This window comes from Salvelinus fontinalis, chromosome 39 (assembly GCF_029448725.1).
Source record: "Salvelinus fontinalis isolate EN_2023a chromosome 39, ASM2944872v1, whole genome shotgun sequence".
In the NCBI taxonomy this organism is placed as follows: Eukaryota; Metazoa; Chordata; class Actinopteri; order Salmoniformes; family Salmonidae; genus Salvelinus; species Salvelinus fontinalis.
In genome coordinates, this window is record NC_074703.1 from 25,468,263 (window position 1) to 25,484,812 (window position 16,550).

A 16,550-nucleotide genomic window follows, 5' to 3' on the forward strand; every position below is an offset into this window, starting at 1 on the left:
ATTACCAAATCAAGGCAAGAACCACTTGTCTATATGAAGTAGATGAGTAACGCATAGACAAACCAACACTGTACCACAATCTTCACAACTTGACTGATTTTCTATGCCTACATAGAGGATGTGCACACCGCACAGGCTCACGAAGGTTAGATTCCAGGCTACATTTCATTGGTCGGAAACATCAAGCCTATTCTTTATTATAGGCCTCGGCTATCGGTCTACATGAGTAGAGTGCCGAGGAGGATACATTGAACCACTATCCTCTCTGAAGTAGCAGAGTAATCTCGCCTGTCTAAGCGATCAGTCTCACAGAACTCTGAGTCATCAGACCGGAGAGGAGCAGAATTCTATTCCAGAATGAGATGAAGAAAGATGAGCCTAGACAGAGATGTCAAAACCCCCAACATTCTTCAGGAAATATAGACCTATCAGCATTGCCAGCTGCGGAGCCGAATGGAACTTAAGTGATAAGATTGGAACAATTGGTTTAACTTCTCATGAATACTTCCTAGGGTGTTTGGTGACATCATCTTAATCCTTTATGTCATCTCGGGCGCTACCTGGAAAACTACTCGGAGTAGGCCTATCTGACTGAAATATCCGCCTCTGGTACTTGGACCACAACATTTCCCACCTTCTTAGCTCACTTACTGCACACCAGGCCCCCGCTCTCTCTTCCCATATCTCACTCTCTCTATACAGTGTCTCTCTCTCCTCTGTTCCCTCTCCCTCTCACCCAACACTCAGCCCAGGGTCGCACATGGCTGATAAGAGGAGGGCTTTTGATTCCTGAGGCCCTGCGTGTTCTAGTGTTCTGGAGTGTTCTGTGTGCCAGGGTTGTTATGTAAAAGGTTGTTGTGCATTTGTTGTGTATGACCAAAAAGGGTCTAGCTCATTTGAGGAGAGGTGTGGTGTGGTGCTGGGCCTCTCAATGGCTTAGCCAACTGCCACTCACACTTTGCCAATAAATTGAACACAATGAATTGCCTTTCCATCCCCATTCTTGTCCCCCACCTTTCTTCAATCTTCCCTCTCTTCTCTCTTATCCCTCCTTCCTGCCCCCCCCTCTCCCATGGGAGTAGCCACTGTCTGACTGACATTCAGGACCATTGTGTCATTATAGCTGGTCTCTAGGGCTGGCTGCTGTGACTGACGGTTACCACAGTGACTGACACTTCATCTGCTCTGACTGACACCCAGGGGCTGTGGTCCCACAGCGGAGGAAACCAATAAAGCCGAGATATGAGAGGAAGACGACATAGACACGGGTGGATTAAAATATGTCAAAGATATTGAGTCAAATGAGACAATGCAATACCACTGGTTTATTGCTCGATAACGTCATATGCAGTCTCATTGAAAATAAAATGACTAAAAGTATAAACGAAACATGTAAAGTGTTGGTCCCATGTTTCATGAGCTGAAATAAAAGATCCCAGAAAAGTTAAATACGCACAAAAATCTTCTCAAATTTTGTGCACACATTTCTTTACATCCTTGTTAGTGAGCATTTCTCCTTTGCCAAGATGATCAACCAACCTGACAATGTGGCATTTCAAGAAGCTGACATGTGCACCTTGTGCTGGGACAATAAAAGGCCATTCTAAAATGTGCAGTTTTGTCACACAACACAATGCCACTGATGTCTCATTCCTTCATGCTGACTGCAGGAGTGTCCACCAGAGCTGTTGCCAGAGAATTTAAAGTATCTACCATAAGCCGCCTCCGACTTCGCTTTAGAGAATTTGGCAGTACGTCCAACCGGCCTCACAACAGCAGACCACGTGTAATAGCGTTGCGTGGGCCAGCAGTTTGCTAATGTCAACGTAGTGAACAGAGTTCCCCATGGTGACGGTGGGGTTATGGTATGTGCAGGCATAAGCTACGGACAACAAACACAATTGCATTTTATCGATGCCAATTTGAATGCACAGAGATACTGTGACAAAAACCTTGAGGTCCATTCATCTGCTACCATCACCTGATGCATCAGCATGATAATGCACGGCCGCATGTCGAAGGATCTGTACACAATTCCTGGAAGCTGAACATGTCCCAGTTCTTCCATGGCCTGCATACTCACCAGACATGTCACCCAATGAGCAAGTTTGGGATGCTCTGGATCGACGTGTACGAAAGAGTGTTCCAGTTCCTGACATATTCAGCAACGTCGCACAGCCATTGAACAACATTCCTCAGGCCACAAACACCAGCCTGATCTCGTTCCTTATATGCACTGTAACTCAGTAAAATATTTGAAATTGTTGCATGTTGCGTTTAGATTTTTGTTCAGTATAGTTTGTTTCCCATTATAAGTAGCAGATTCACGTAGCAGATATTGAACGTTGTCGTAAATTCGATCCAAGCTAAAGCCAATCCTACAATAGATGGCTACGCTACACAGTCCAACATCAATGCAAATAAAGGGAATAGCAGCTTTTGATTCCCTCCTCAACAACAGCAGGCTTCTCTCTCGGTGTCCCCTCCACCCCGCCACTGCATCCACTTCAATCACTTTATTACATTCACCCCCCAGTCACCCCCCTCCTCCGTCCCTCCATCCCTCGTTTACTCACACTTGTTCTTTCTCCACCACCACCCATCCCCCATCTGACCTCCTCTCCCTCTCTTCTTCTCCTCCTATTCACTCTCTCCGTCTCCACTACCTGCCCAGTGCTACAGGCTAACAGAAGAAAGCACTCCAAATCACATTAGGCTGTGCTGTGCTGTACTGTGTGATTGTATTAGGCCGGCAGCAGTATCAGGCCTGTAACTCAGGCCGATTATAATGTCCTGGCAGTTGAAGAAAGGGGGCTGAGAGTGGACTAAAGACCGAGCGGCCGGGGCGGAAAATGACTGGCTGGAGATTGATTTCTGGCTCCGTTGAAAAGCTTGCTAAAAACAGGGAAAACAACGAGGGAGGTGTCTTGAGAGACAAGAAAGAGGGAGAAGAGGAGAGACAGCATGATGCCAACAAGAGAACAATGACTCAAATCGGCTTCCGTCTACCGTTCAGGCAGCAGTATGTGTCGAGGTGGCCATTCGTTGTGCTTTGCCAGTCTCATGGTACAGTAGATCATTGGCTACTGTACAGTTAGGCCAAAAAGTCACCCTTAAAAACAATTGTATAGTTGTAACCAGATTGGACAGGATTGGTCCTGAAACCCTCCACAATAACAATTTCTGGTATTGACGGAGCTGGGAAACCCCACATGAAGTGAACTCAACACTGAACACACTCAAATCAGCTCTACGGGACGAGAAGTTACAACTGAGTCAACAACCAAACTAATCTTATTTCGTGTGATAGAGAGGACTGTGAGTCATATGTGGGGGAGTGTCTGTGTGTGTGTGTGTTAAAGCCATATCTTACTCTGAGCCCCTGGCGTCAGTGGTTCTTTGGTGTGTGTGTGTGTGTGTGTGTGTTTGTGTGTTAGGGCTGGCACAATTACCATATAACTGACGGTTATGGATGAAGACGTCATGAAAATAAAAAAAACCTGTCACAACCATAAAAACAAATACAAATAATTTGGAACGAACAGCTGACTGAAGACAGGACAACGTGCATTCGTAACACCAAACTTTGTTGCTCCTTGCTGAAAAAAAGCCAGGTGTTGTAGCAAACGAAGCAGCACCCCTGACAATGCAGCAGCAGCACACATAGAAATAGAATGAATAGAACGGGCTTGGAACTTGTAACCCTGGCGACTTGACTGGTAAACTCATGGGTACACTCGCAATGGCAGCCTGGTATTGTGATGCAATCATTTCCATGGTAATGTAGAATGCTAATGCTAATGATGTTAACTGGTTCATGCAATGGAATGTATATTTTCAGTTGAATTGAATCAACAAATCACAGCACATATCGATAGGTACGTTATTGCTTTTGCTTCGCTCCTAAGGGTACACTCGCAATATTGTTGTACTGTTGTTGCTGTCGATTAGCAGACACTCTTATCCAAAGTGAGTGCATACGTTTTGATATTTTCCCCCCATTTTTGGTCCCCCGTTGTAATCAAACTCACAATCCTGGCGTTTCAAGTGCCATTCTCTATCAACTGAGCCACATGGGATCCTGTGGGCCGCCAATCCACCTATTCTGCCATCATTGATTTAAATGGGGACGCCTTGTTCTATTCATTATATTTCCATGGCAGCACATGCAGTCAGGAGCGGAGGAGAGGCGAAAATGGGCATAACATTTATATTTTGTTTGCTATTTAAACAGTTATTATAGAGACAGGGGTCATTTGGCTGGCCAATTACCGTCGTCCAAAATTCCATGACCGTCACAGCCCTAGTGTGTGTGTGTGTGTGTGTGTGTGTGTGTGTACTAGCTCTTATAAAAGCCACATGCATGGAGAAACAGGATATGTACAATGTGATTTCTGAAAGAGACATTGATTTTCTCTACCACCTCTCTTTCCCTGCATTGGTTAAATGCAATGAGACTGAGAAATTCACTGGAATCCCTGTCAAGGTACTGCAGTATAATGAAGACTACTGTTAATGTTAAAAGTCCCTCCAACCACAGCATATAAACACATTTGCTTTGCTCTGCACTTGGCAGACAGAGTACTAGATTCAATGTTGAGTCACCAGCACAAGTGTAGAAAACCGGGACAGAACGCATCATTGTTCTCTGTTAGCCTACTTGGCTTGCGTTTGGTACAATCAGTGATAACTGAAGTTGCCTTCCAAATGACACCCTATTCCCTATGTAGTGCACTACATTTGACCAGGTCCCATAGGGCTCTCATAGGGTTCCAATAGGGCCCTGGTCAAATGTAGTGCACTACATTGGAAATAGGGTGTCATCTCATAGGGTTCCAATAGGGAGCTGGTCAAAGGTAGCGCACTACATAGGGAATAGGGTGCCATTTGGGAAACGTTCACAGATAATCACACTGCTCACCATTAAAAAACAAGATCGTATTTCGTGGTTAATTTCATACCAAATCAATAGCAATCTATACAGAGACTATACCATGGCCTGGTGGTCCTACCATACACAATCCCTTATCCATACACTGAATGGTAAATTGCATCCCTGAATTACTTTATAGCTAACTAGCTAAATGTAGTTTATTGAACACAAGCACGTCAACCCCAAGCTCTCGAAAACCCTTCTCCTTATGTAGGGTTTTCAGCCATTACATTTGTCCACATTTGGCTCCGTGTAAACTACAATTCCAACAATGTGAATTAACGTTTAGAAACTTCAACCATCGCAACGGTTTTCAAAACATATGCTAATATGCCCCTTATCTTTCAGAAAGAATCTAAAAAAAAAAAAAGATACTTCCTGTAGCAGTTTTGCACAGATCCATACACTGTGGCCCTCCAGTTGACGAACTACACATCCTCCCCAGTTAGCTTACACACAGGTGTTCAGAGCATGCTAGACAGACCACCACCTGTGCTAATTAGCTGTCTTCCGTGAACAAGCGCTGTAACATGGAGATACGGCCGTGCGGAAACACTAACCCTAAACCCTATAAAAAAAGGTGTGTATTAATTTGCCTTTTGAAAATGACTTCTTGTTGATATGAAACATGCGTTCCTTGTGTTTCCAAAACAGTACCACAAGTGATGTATATTCATGTTTAGAGTAAGCATTGGGGCTCTTAACAAAACTCCTCCGGTCAGAAGTTACTATCGTCAATAGGCGCTAAAGTAGTTAGCGTCTATGAATGGGGTAATCAACCACATGAATACCTGAAACAGGGCTACAGACTACAAACATTTAGTCGCATTTTGCGACCCTTTTTTATTTTATTATTTTATTTAACCTTTATTTAACTAGGCAAGTCAATTAAGAACAAATTCTTATTTACAATGACGGCCTACACCTGCCAAACCCGGACGACGCTGGGCTAATTGTGCGCCGCCCTATGGGACTCCCAATCACGGCCGGGTTGTGATACAGCCTAGATTCGAACCAGGGTGTCTGCAGTGACGCCTCAAGCACTGAGATGCAGTGCCTTAGACCTCTGCGCCACTCGGGAGTCAAAGTTGGCTCGGGAGATTTTTGAGTTGGCTGTGCGAGTAAGATTTGTTTTCAGTAGTCGCATCGGTGTGGGCTGCACATTCTACATGGTCACTCAAAAACGCCCTATTTTTTTAGGATGCTAAAACCATGATTTGGTCAAACAGTAAAGTGCATTATCCTCATGATTCCTGTAAAGAAAGTGTCTGCCTGCCCCTGTGACTGTTTTGCTGGGGCCTGCTGCGGTGTCCAGCGAGACTCTCTCCCCTTTCCAGGAGAAAAAAAAGACTCCAGGAGAAGAAAAAAAGTTTCAGATTGTATAACATTTTAAAATCCATTTGTGGGGAAAACACAGCTATTTGTTGTCACAGATAAAGCGAGAAGGGTAGTATATTTACAGAATATAGCCTGGCCTATAGGTCAGGTATTAATCAAGCCCTGTGCATTGCTTAGCCAACACTGCACTCCAAAAACACCTTAAAGTAAATACCAGGACATCCGCACTGTGGGATATCATCTTGTTCCTGTGCAGCAGAAATGAATAATGAGTTTGGGATCTACTTCCTGCAGTAAAGCTAGTTATCAAACTATTAGTAGTTAAAAAGTGCTGATTCTTTATATAATCAAGGAAAATTGGGTTTCTTTGAACATGGGGTCTGTCTGTCTGTCAATCATTGGTTTGATTGAAGCCGTCATTTGTTCTTAACCGACTTGCCTAGATAAATAAAGGTTAAATAAAATGTACTAAATTAAAAAAAAACAGTGACCTTCAAGTGACTACACCAATCAGTGAAGAGTACGTCAGCATTTATCAACCTAGTGTGTTCTAAGCAGAGGCTATAGTGAGACATAAGCAGTGTCAATCACCCAGCTCTTTGAGGCTCCGAGTAGCTTTGGTGATCTCAGCACCACCTACACCTTCTACAGTAGGCATAGATGAGTGGAGTTTCACCTTAGTGTCAGTAGTATTAGAGTGAATGAGCAGGGTCACACACCCAGTTTGTTGAGGCTGATCTGGGCAGCCTTGGTGATCTCATCCCCGTCTACACCAGGGGTAGGCAACCCTGTTCCTGGAGTGCCACAGGTACTGCAGGATTTTGTTCCAACTATACCTGATCAACTGAGCGAATCGATCATTTCAATGATTGCATAAATTCAAGACACCTGGCATTCCAGGTCGGTTAAACCAAATACACTCCAGGACTAGCGATGCCTATCCCTGATCTACACTCTCTTTCCAGTAGGCCCAAATGAGGTGAGTTAACCATGTCAGTATTACAGTACCCAGTTCGTTGAGGCTTTGAGCAGCCCTGTCAGTAGTACAGTGCAGTGTATCAGAGGTGAACAGGCAGTGGTGGCTCACCCAGTTCGCTGAGGCTCTGGGCAGCCTTGGTGATCTCCCTGCTTCCCCCCTGGAGCTGGCCCTGCAGACGCTTGGACAGGTACAGGATCCTGATGATCTTTCGCAGCAGGTCACACGCCACCTGGGAAAAATAGGAAAATATATAACCAAACAAAATAGAACCCCATCTCAACCAGTCTTTCTGAATCTATATGACAAGATGTGAGTGACCGTCAAATCTAATATTGAACGATCCTCTTTTTTTGGTCATAATTGATTGAGGATCACTCATTGGGAATGATCTCTAATAAAATCACTGTTGACATTTCCAAGTATTTATTTTCCTATTGTAGCCTATATAGTAACAATGACGCCAACCATGGGCATAGTAATAGTGGTAATAGTAACCGTGTGTCTAGCAGCATTGTGGAGCTGGGTCTGGGGCTGAAGGACACAGAGAGGTCAGCAGTGTGTTTGGGCTTTGGAAACGATGCAGCTAAGACCTCAGGGTCTGTCCCCTGAGCCTCTGTGACTGTCTGAATGCTTTATCTGTGCGTGGCCGAGAAGCTGCCATTTTGTGAGCGAACACTAGACTAAAATATAAACAAAGCACTCTCCTATTCCCCCTGGATTTATAGTCTGATCATTACCGGTCTCTTTCAGACCCAGACAGACAGAAACACACACACACACACACACAGACAGAAACATACACAGACAGACGGACAGAATACAAACACATAACCTAAAATCAAATCAAATTGTAATGGTCACATACACATGTTTAGCAGATGTTAATGCGAGTGTAGCAAAATGCTTGTGCTTCTAGTTCCGACCATGAAGTAATATCTAACAAGTAATCTAACAATTTCACAACTACCTTTTACACACAAGTCTAAAAGAATGAATAAGAATATGTACATATAAATATATGGATGAGCGATGGCCGAACGGCATAGGCAAGATGCAGTAGATGGTAAGTTTTGAGAATGACACAAATATGAATTTCCACAAAGTTTGCTACTTCAGTGTCTTTAGATATTTTTGTCAGATGGTACTATGGAATACTGAAGTATAATTACAAGCATTTCATACATGTCAAAGGCTTTTATTGACAATTACATGACGTTAATGCAAAGACTCAATATTTGCAGTGTTGACCCTTCTTTTTCAAGACCTCTGAAATACGCCCTGGCATGCTGTCAATTAACTTCTGGGCCACATCCTGACTGATGGCAGCCCATTCTTGCATAATCACTGCTTGGAGTTTGTCAGAATTTGTGGGGTTTTGTTTGTCCACCCGCCTCTTGAGGATTGACCACAAGTTCTCAATGGGATTAAGGTCTGGGGAGTTTCCTGGCCATGGACCCAAAATATCAATGTTTTGTTCCCCGAGCCAATTAGTTATCACTTTTGCCCTATGGCAAGGTGCCCCATCATGCTTGAAAAAGCATTGTTCTCCACCAAACTGTTCCTGGATGTTTGGGAGAAGTTGCTCTCAGAGGATGTGTTGGTACCATTCTTTATTCATGGTTGTGTTCTTAGGCAGAATTGTGAGTGAGCCCACTCCCTTGGCTGAGAAGCAACCCCACACACATGAATGGTCTCAGGATGCTTTACTGTTGGCATTACACAGGACTGATGGTAGCGCTCACCTTGTCTTCTCTGGACAAGCTTTTTTCTGGATGCCCCAAACAATCGGAAAGGGGATTCATCAGAGAAAATGACTTTACCCCAGTCCTCAGCAGTCCAATCCATGTACCTTTAGCAGAATATCAGTCTGTACCTGATGTTTTTCCTGGAGAGAAGTGGCTTCTTTGCTGCCCTTCTTGACACCAGGCGATCCTCCAAAAGTCTTCACCTCAATGTGCATGCAGATGCACTCACACCTGCCTGCTGCCATTCCTGAGCAAGCTCTGTACTGGTGGTGCCCCGATCCCACAGCTGAATCAACTTTAGGAGATGGTCCTGGCGCTTGCTGGACTTTCTTGGGTGCCCTGATGCCTTCTTCACAACAATTGAACTGCTCTCCTTGAAGTTCTTGATGATCCAATAAATGGTTGATTTAGGTGCAATCTTACTGGCAGCAATATCCTTGCCTGTGAAGCATTTTTTGTGCAAAGCAATGATGACGGCACATGTTTCCTTGCAGGCAACCATGATTGACAGAGGAAGAACAATGATTCCAAGCACCACCCTCCTTTTGAAGCTTCCAGTCTGTTATTCGAACTCAATCAGCATGACAGAGTGATCTCCAGCCTTGTCCTCGTCAACACTCATACCTGTGTTAATGAGAGAATCACTGACATGATGTCAGCTGGTCCTTTTGTGGCAGGGCTGAAATGCAGTGTAAATATTTTGGGGGGATTCAGTTCTTTTGCATGGCAAAGAGGGACTTTGCAATTAATTGCAATTCATCTGATCACTCTTCATAACATTCAGCAGACTTTGAGAAAATTAATATTTTCCTTCTCAAAACCTTTGGCCACGACTGTACATATGAGATGAGTAATTTAGGCTATGTAAACATTATATAAAGTGGCATTGTTTAAAGTGACTAGTGATACATTCATTACATCCAATTTTTTATTATTAAAGTGGCTTGAGATTTGAGTCAGTATGTTGGCAGCAGCCACTCAATGTTAGTTGAGTGGCTAAAACCAAGGACATGACAGTCCCTGGGAGAGAAAAGTGGAAAAAGAGGGGTCCCACAGCACCACTGTCTGTCGGCCTATATAAAATAACATAAAACTTTGCAATTATTTTATTCAGAAATGACAGCACCCTCTCATTTCACAAACCAGGCCCGTGTTCATCCTAAGACCATACCAGCCTGGTGTGCCTGCCTGCTACTAGTATCTTCTCTGCAGGATGCATGTCTGTGGTGCAGAACAATGATAACACTCCACACAGATGACAAAGCTGAGAGAGCATCAGAAGACAGACAGAGCGAACACAGAGCCAGAGCCATGGGAGAGGAAGGAGCCAGTTAGAATCACAGTAACCTTTCGGACTGAAGCCATATTCCATCCATTTTTTAAAAGCCTTCCCCTCAACTCCACAGACGACAGAGCTGCAGTGTGTAGGCAGTGTGCGTGTGTGGACTGAGAGCCTGTAAACCTAGAGAGTCTATTTCTCTCTATCTAGACGTGGCTACCCAGCCTTAGACAGGACAGGGTCAGTTTACTAACAAGAATAAGTCTTATTTTAACAGGGGTAGAAATTCAACCTTTTAAAACACCCGATTGCTTTTTATTGATTTCTTCTAAACGGGTTGGGGGGGGGGGGGGCACTGATAGCGTGGTGGATTAAAAACCACAACGGTGATGTCACGGGTTAAGATTGCAGATGCTATCTGAGAACAGGATCAAAGTAATGCTGTTTGAATGTTGAGATAATGTTGTAAACCTTTAATTTGGCCTAGATGTATTATTTAGTGGAGGACTTACCAAGAAAAAGAGATGCATTTTACATTACAGATAGGAGTCCTGGAATGACGAACGCTCAGCCTCCAAAAGCAGTTCCATAAATCACCTTTATAAATATGCCTTTCTCCAAAGTGGTGGGGAGTGATTCCATAATGGCAGGCATGTGCAACAAGAGTAAAAGGGGTCATATAATATTTGTGTTGTTTAACGGTCAATAAAACACAGTATCTTTGCTGTAAACCATTGAGTACAGAGCACTCATATCAGTACAGCATGAGACACCGACCCCTTCTATAGTTACATTGTATTGACAGGGCAGAAGAGGACATCCTAGAGCCATATACAGGTATATAGACCTCTATATGGCTCTGGGTTATTGTCATCTTTACATTTTAAAAACAGGAGGATCCTGGAAACTGTCCGGGAGACATTAGGCGACCTTGACAATATGTACAGCACCTAACTTGAAGTACCTATCTTGAAAATGGGCAGAGACACAATAAAAACCCAAGAAAATGCTGTCGATCCATTTCTCTACCTCAGTTGTCTTTCCAATAAACATGGAAATCAAGTCCAGTGCAGAAGTAGAGATGCTGTCAGAGTGCTGATAATAATGAACACTAGAGAGGCAATCTTCCCTCTGCTATTGAGCCTCAGTCCCAGACCGTATAATAATAATACAACACTATCAACACAACAGATAGTATTATGCCTCTCAAATCACAAGGAGATGGATGGAATCTGGCGAGCAATCTGCAATCTGGCGAGCTGGGCAGTCCTGGCTACAATCTTATTGTAGGGGTCAACGATCTTTGTCCTTATCCTACGAGAGAAAATAAATAGGTTGAGTGCTGTTACTAGAGGTCGGATCTCTGAACACAAGTGGTGCAGCGGTCTAAGGCACCGCATCTCAGGGCTAGAGGAGTCACTACAGACCCTGGTTCGATTCCAGGCTGTAGCACAACCGGCCGTGATTGGGAGTACCGTAGAGTGGCACACAATTGGCCCAGCGTCGTCCGAGTTAGGATGTCATTGTAAATAAGAATTTGTTTTTAACTGACTTGCATAGTTAAATTAAGGTTAAATAAAAAAAACTAAAAAAGTAATATTTTGCCTTCATCATTCCCTGTGATGATGTGTTATGGTCTTATAGGCTTGGAGTATGTAGATAACGCACCTAACCACTGATACAGGGTAAGATGTTTCTTCATCACCATAATGGTTAAGGTTGAGATTTGGGGTATGTGAATCTGGTCCTAGATCAGTGGTTAACCTACCTGTCCACAGCACCCTGCAGAGCAGCGATCCTGGTCTGCATCATCTGCAGGACCCCTGAGAAACAACACACAAACAACTCACTCAATATATCGACACAACAATATGATTGGCTTTTATGCAACAAAACATTATTCTCTGTTCAAATATACCACAATCACTTCAATACTGAGATGCACTGATGCTTATATCCAATTGTGTGACAGCAGCGCCCCCTATGGAATGTCTATAGCACTACAATGACAGCATATATTCGAGCACAGAAGTTATCAAACTTTTTGGGGCTGGGGACCCCTTTTGTGATAGCAAATTCATCAGCGACAGACTCATAATCATTACACAAATAAATAGTCTACAAGGAGATTTACCGTGACGTCTGCAGTGCGAAAATAACATTTAAAAAGGGCCACCTCTTGGGTAATTTCCTGCAATTCTACACATTTTGTCATGGGGCACAGAGATTTTTTGTTGTTGCAGCTTTAAAGCTAATATACATCAATTCTACACAAAGCAGAGAGACAACATTGACATTTTAAACTTCAATTACAGTGCATTTATGTAAAAAATATACTGTATATAATCAAATTGTATTTGTCACATGCGCCAAATACAACAGGTATTACAGTGAAATGCTTACTTACAAGCCCAACAATGCAGTTTAAAGAAAATAACTTTAAAAAGTAAGAGATACGAATAACAAATAATTAACGAGAAGCAGTAAATAACAATAGTGGGGCTATATACAGGGGGTACCAGTACAGAGTCAATGTGCCGGGGCACAGGTGTCAAGGTAATTGAGGTAACATGTACATGTAGGTAGAGTTATTAAAGTGACTGTGCATAGATAATAACAAAGAGTAGCAGCAGCATTGAAGGGGGTGGGGAGGAAATGCAAATAGTCTGGGTAGCCATTTGATTAGCTGTTCAGGAGTCTTGTCTTGGGGGGTAGAAGCTGTTAAGAAGCCTCTTGGAAGTAGACTTGGTGCTCTGATACCGCTTGCTGTGCGGTAGCAGAGAGAACAGTCTATGACTAGGGTGGCTGGAGTCTTTGACAATTTTTAGGGCCTTCCTTTGACACCGCCTGGTATAGATGTCATTGGTGGCAGGAAGCTTAGCCCCGGTGATGTACTGGGCCATACGCACTACCCTCTGTAGTGCCTTGCGGTCAGAGGCTAAGCAATTGCCGTACCAGGCAGTGATACGACCGGTCAGGATGCTCTCGATGGTGCAGCTGTAAAACCTTTTGAGGATCTGAGGACCCATGCCAAATCTTTTCAGTCTCCTGAGGGGGAATAGGCTTTCTCGTGCCCTCTTCATGACTGTCCTGGTGTGCTTGGACCATGTTAGTTTGTTGGTGTGGACACCAAGGAACTTGAAGCTCTCAACCTGCTCCACTACAGCCCCATCGATGAGAATGAGGTCGTGCTCGGTCCTCCTTTTCCTGTAGTCCACGATCATCTCCTTTGTCTTAAATCACATTGAGGGAGAGGTTGTTGTCCTTGCACCACACGGTCAGGTCTCTGACCTCCCTATTGACTGTCTCATCAGCAAACTTAATCACGGTGAATGATCAGGGAGTACAGGAAGGGACTGAGCACGCACCCCTGAGGGGCCCCCGTGTTGAGGATCAGTGTGGCGGATGTGTTGTTGCTTACTCTTACCACCTGGGGGCAGCCCGTCAGCAAGTCCAGGATTCAGTTGCAGAGGGAGGTGTGTAGTCCCAGGTTCCTTAGCTTAGTGATGAGCTTGGAGGCCACTATGGTGTTAAAAGCTGAGCTGTAGTCAATGAATAGCATTCTCACATAGGTGTTCCTTTTGTTCAGGTGTGTTTATTCCATGTGCAACTATGTGTTGTTGTTTCTGTCTCACTGCTTTGCTTTATCTTGGCCAGGTCGCAGTTGTAAATGAGAACTTGTTCTCAACTAGCTTACCAAGTTAAATAAAGGTGAAAAAAATAAAACATTGAATCAAAAAAGGGCAGTGTGGAGTGCAATAGAGATTGCATCATCTGTGGATCTGTTGGTGATATATGCAAATTAGAGTGGGTCCAGGTTTCTGGGTTAATGGTGTTGATGTGAGCCATGACCAGCCTTTCCAAGCATTTCATGACTACAGATGTGAGTGTTACAGTTCAGTAGTCATTTAGGCAGGTTACCTTAGTGTTCTTGGGCACAGGGACTGTAGAAAGGCCCATGGAGTTGGTGGAATCATCCTTTGGCCACTTGCTCAGCTGGGCCAGGGGCGCTTTAATTAGATCAGGTGGAAATGTCCGACAGATCTCAAATCAGTAAAAGGAGGACATCGCCACCGCCCAACCTCGCTGCTTTCTCTTCCTCAATTCCGTCTAATCCAGACATTCTGTGCGTCCATGAATCAACGTAACTCCACCAAATCTGTTACCTTTCATCTGAACTATCTGTTGCAATCGGGAGAGGGGGCCATCAGTTATTGTTTATAGTTGTTATCGCGGAGCGCGGCTTGGAGGGCACACTTAAACCCTATTGTGTTATGTAAATGGCCAATGACCACAGCCCTACAGACATTGATATATGGTTAAAATGTAATGAAATGACATGTACATATGAAGACTAACCTAGAAGGATGAAATATGAAACGTAATGATTTGCTGAATTGATAAATTCTTACATCAAATTGATGGAGATTATAGGTTGAATAAATGAACAATTTATTTGCATTAATCCTTCTCTGGATTAACATGATGGTTAACATGGCTATGATCCTAAATGACTCCATTCTGCTTCATATTGAATTTCTATGGAACCTTATTGCTGAATTAATTCATTCTGTTAATAATGACAATGATTGTTATAATTTGACTTTCTGATTTGAATTTGATCGGGTACATGTTATTCTGTTTCTCTTGTTATACAGCACAGACAAACTAACCAGTAAATATACCACTTTGTGGTTAAAGGAATTCCTGCCTCAGTCTCATCCATTCCTCTGTCACCTGACAACCTGTTCACCTTCACTATTGTCAGTCATCCTACCTGTCCAGCTTCCCACACAGATTCCAATCATCTTTCAGGGACTATGGTGGTCTGCTTGAAACATGTTGGTATTACAGACTCAGACAGGGAGAGTTTGAAAAAGTCAGTGAAGACACTTGCCCAGTTGGTCAGCGCATGCTCGTAGTACACATCCTGGTAATCCGTCTGACTCTGCGGCCTTGTGAATGTTGACCTGTTTAAAGGTCTTACTCACATCGGCTGTGGAGAGCGTGATCAATTGGTGAAGTACTGTGGATACCAATATTCCTGTGAGCCTCCCAGGGAGCATCCCAGGCCCAGGTTGTCCAGGGTTAAGAAGATACATTTTAGATGCATAATATTACATTGTATCCACGGTACTTGTATTGTATTACACAGGGATCCGTGGCTTTTGGCCATGGAACCCTTGGCCATAAGCCTAGAGGGGTCCACAGACCCCACTTTCAGAACCCCTGTTCCAGCAAGACCAAAGTGCCACGATGACAAAAACAAATATGTGCTAAATGTGTGTTACCTTCCAAAGACTCAATCCCAGTAGCTTGAGCAAGTAGTTCCTCATGCCTGGCTACCATCTGACAGGATAAATATTTACCACAGTCAGTAAGTCATTCAACACATGAAGGAAAAGTGTCTTTCCTACAGAAAATGTATACATACCAGCCATCAGTATAGACCAAACTGACTGGCTGATTAAACTAATAATAGATAAAGATATGGGGCGAAGGGTCTCACATGCATGAGATACAGTTTTAGGTGACAGGTGTCATGTATACCTGGCTGTGGAGCTCCTTGTCCAGCTGACTGATACCCTGAGCCAGCTTGGCCAGCTGTTCGAAGATGACAGCATGGTGGATGGCCTGGGCTGTGTACGTCTTCATGTCAAAGCCCTCTGTGAGAAAATCAACATAGCATTCTGGAGTAGAGATGGATAAATAGGACAAATAGATTAGCTAGCTAAATCACTTCGTGGATTATTTATTACCCATGGTAAAGCAACAACATGGCCACACACGTATTTCCAAAGACACTTTTGTTTTTTTATCACAAGCAAAAAAAAGTATTGCAAACAGAAACGATTACGGTGCCTTGCTGTAAATTGTCAATGATGGACTACACAGTCAACTCGGTAGCTCTCATTCCTAAACGACTACGGGGCTGATACACCTAGCTAAATAAAACAAAACATACACCTACGTGAAGTAAAACTGACTGACAGAAAAGTACTTAAAATAAATGTTAAAATATAGCACTTTACCATCCTTTAGCAGTGAATTCGTTGAAGCTTCTCTGTTACCCTCCATGTTTGCCAATTCATCACACGATGACGTAGATTTCAGCGACAGGAAATGAACCAAACTTAACATTTTATTATTCTTAATAAAATATCAAATTATCTGTATTTGTATCAAAGTTAATTGTTATCGCGTTACTTATCAAATAAATACAAAAATAAAACATATTTAAATCCTTTTTAGGTTCAAAGGTAAAACATGAAATGT

The 16,550-nt window shown here is 43.3% G+C and overlaps 1 pseudogene; it reads right to left on the minus strand.

The window, feature by feature from the left end:
- The window catches only part of LOC129838563 (conserved oligomeric Golgi complex subunit 5-like), a 102,084-nt pseudogene extending 85,677 nt beyond the window's left edge, over window positions 1-16,407 (minus strand).
- Between the last annotated feature and the right edge of the window lie 143 nt (window positions 16,408-16,550).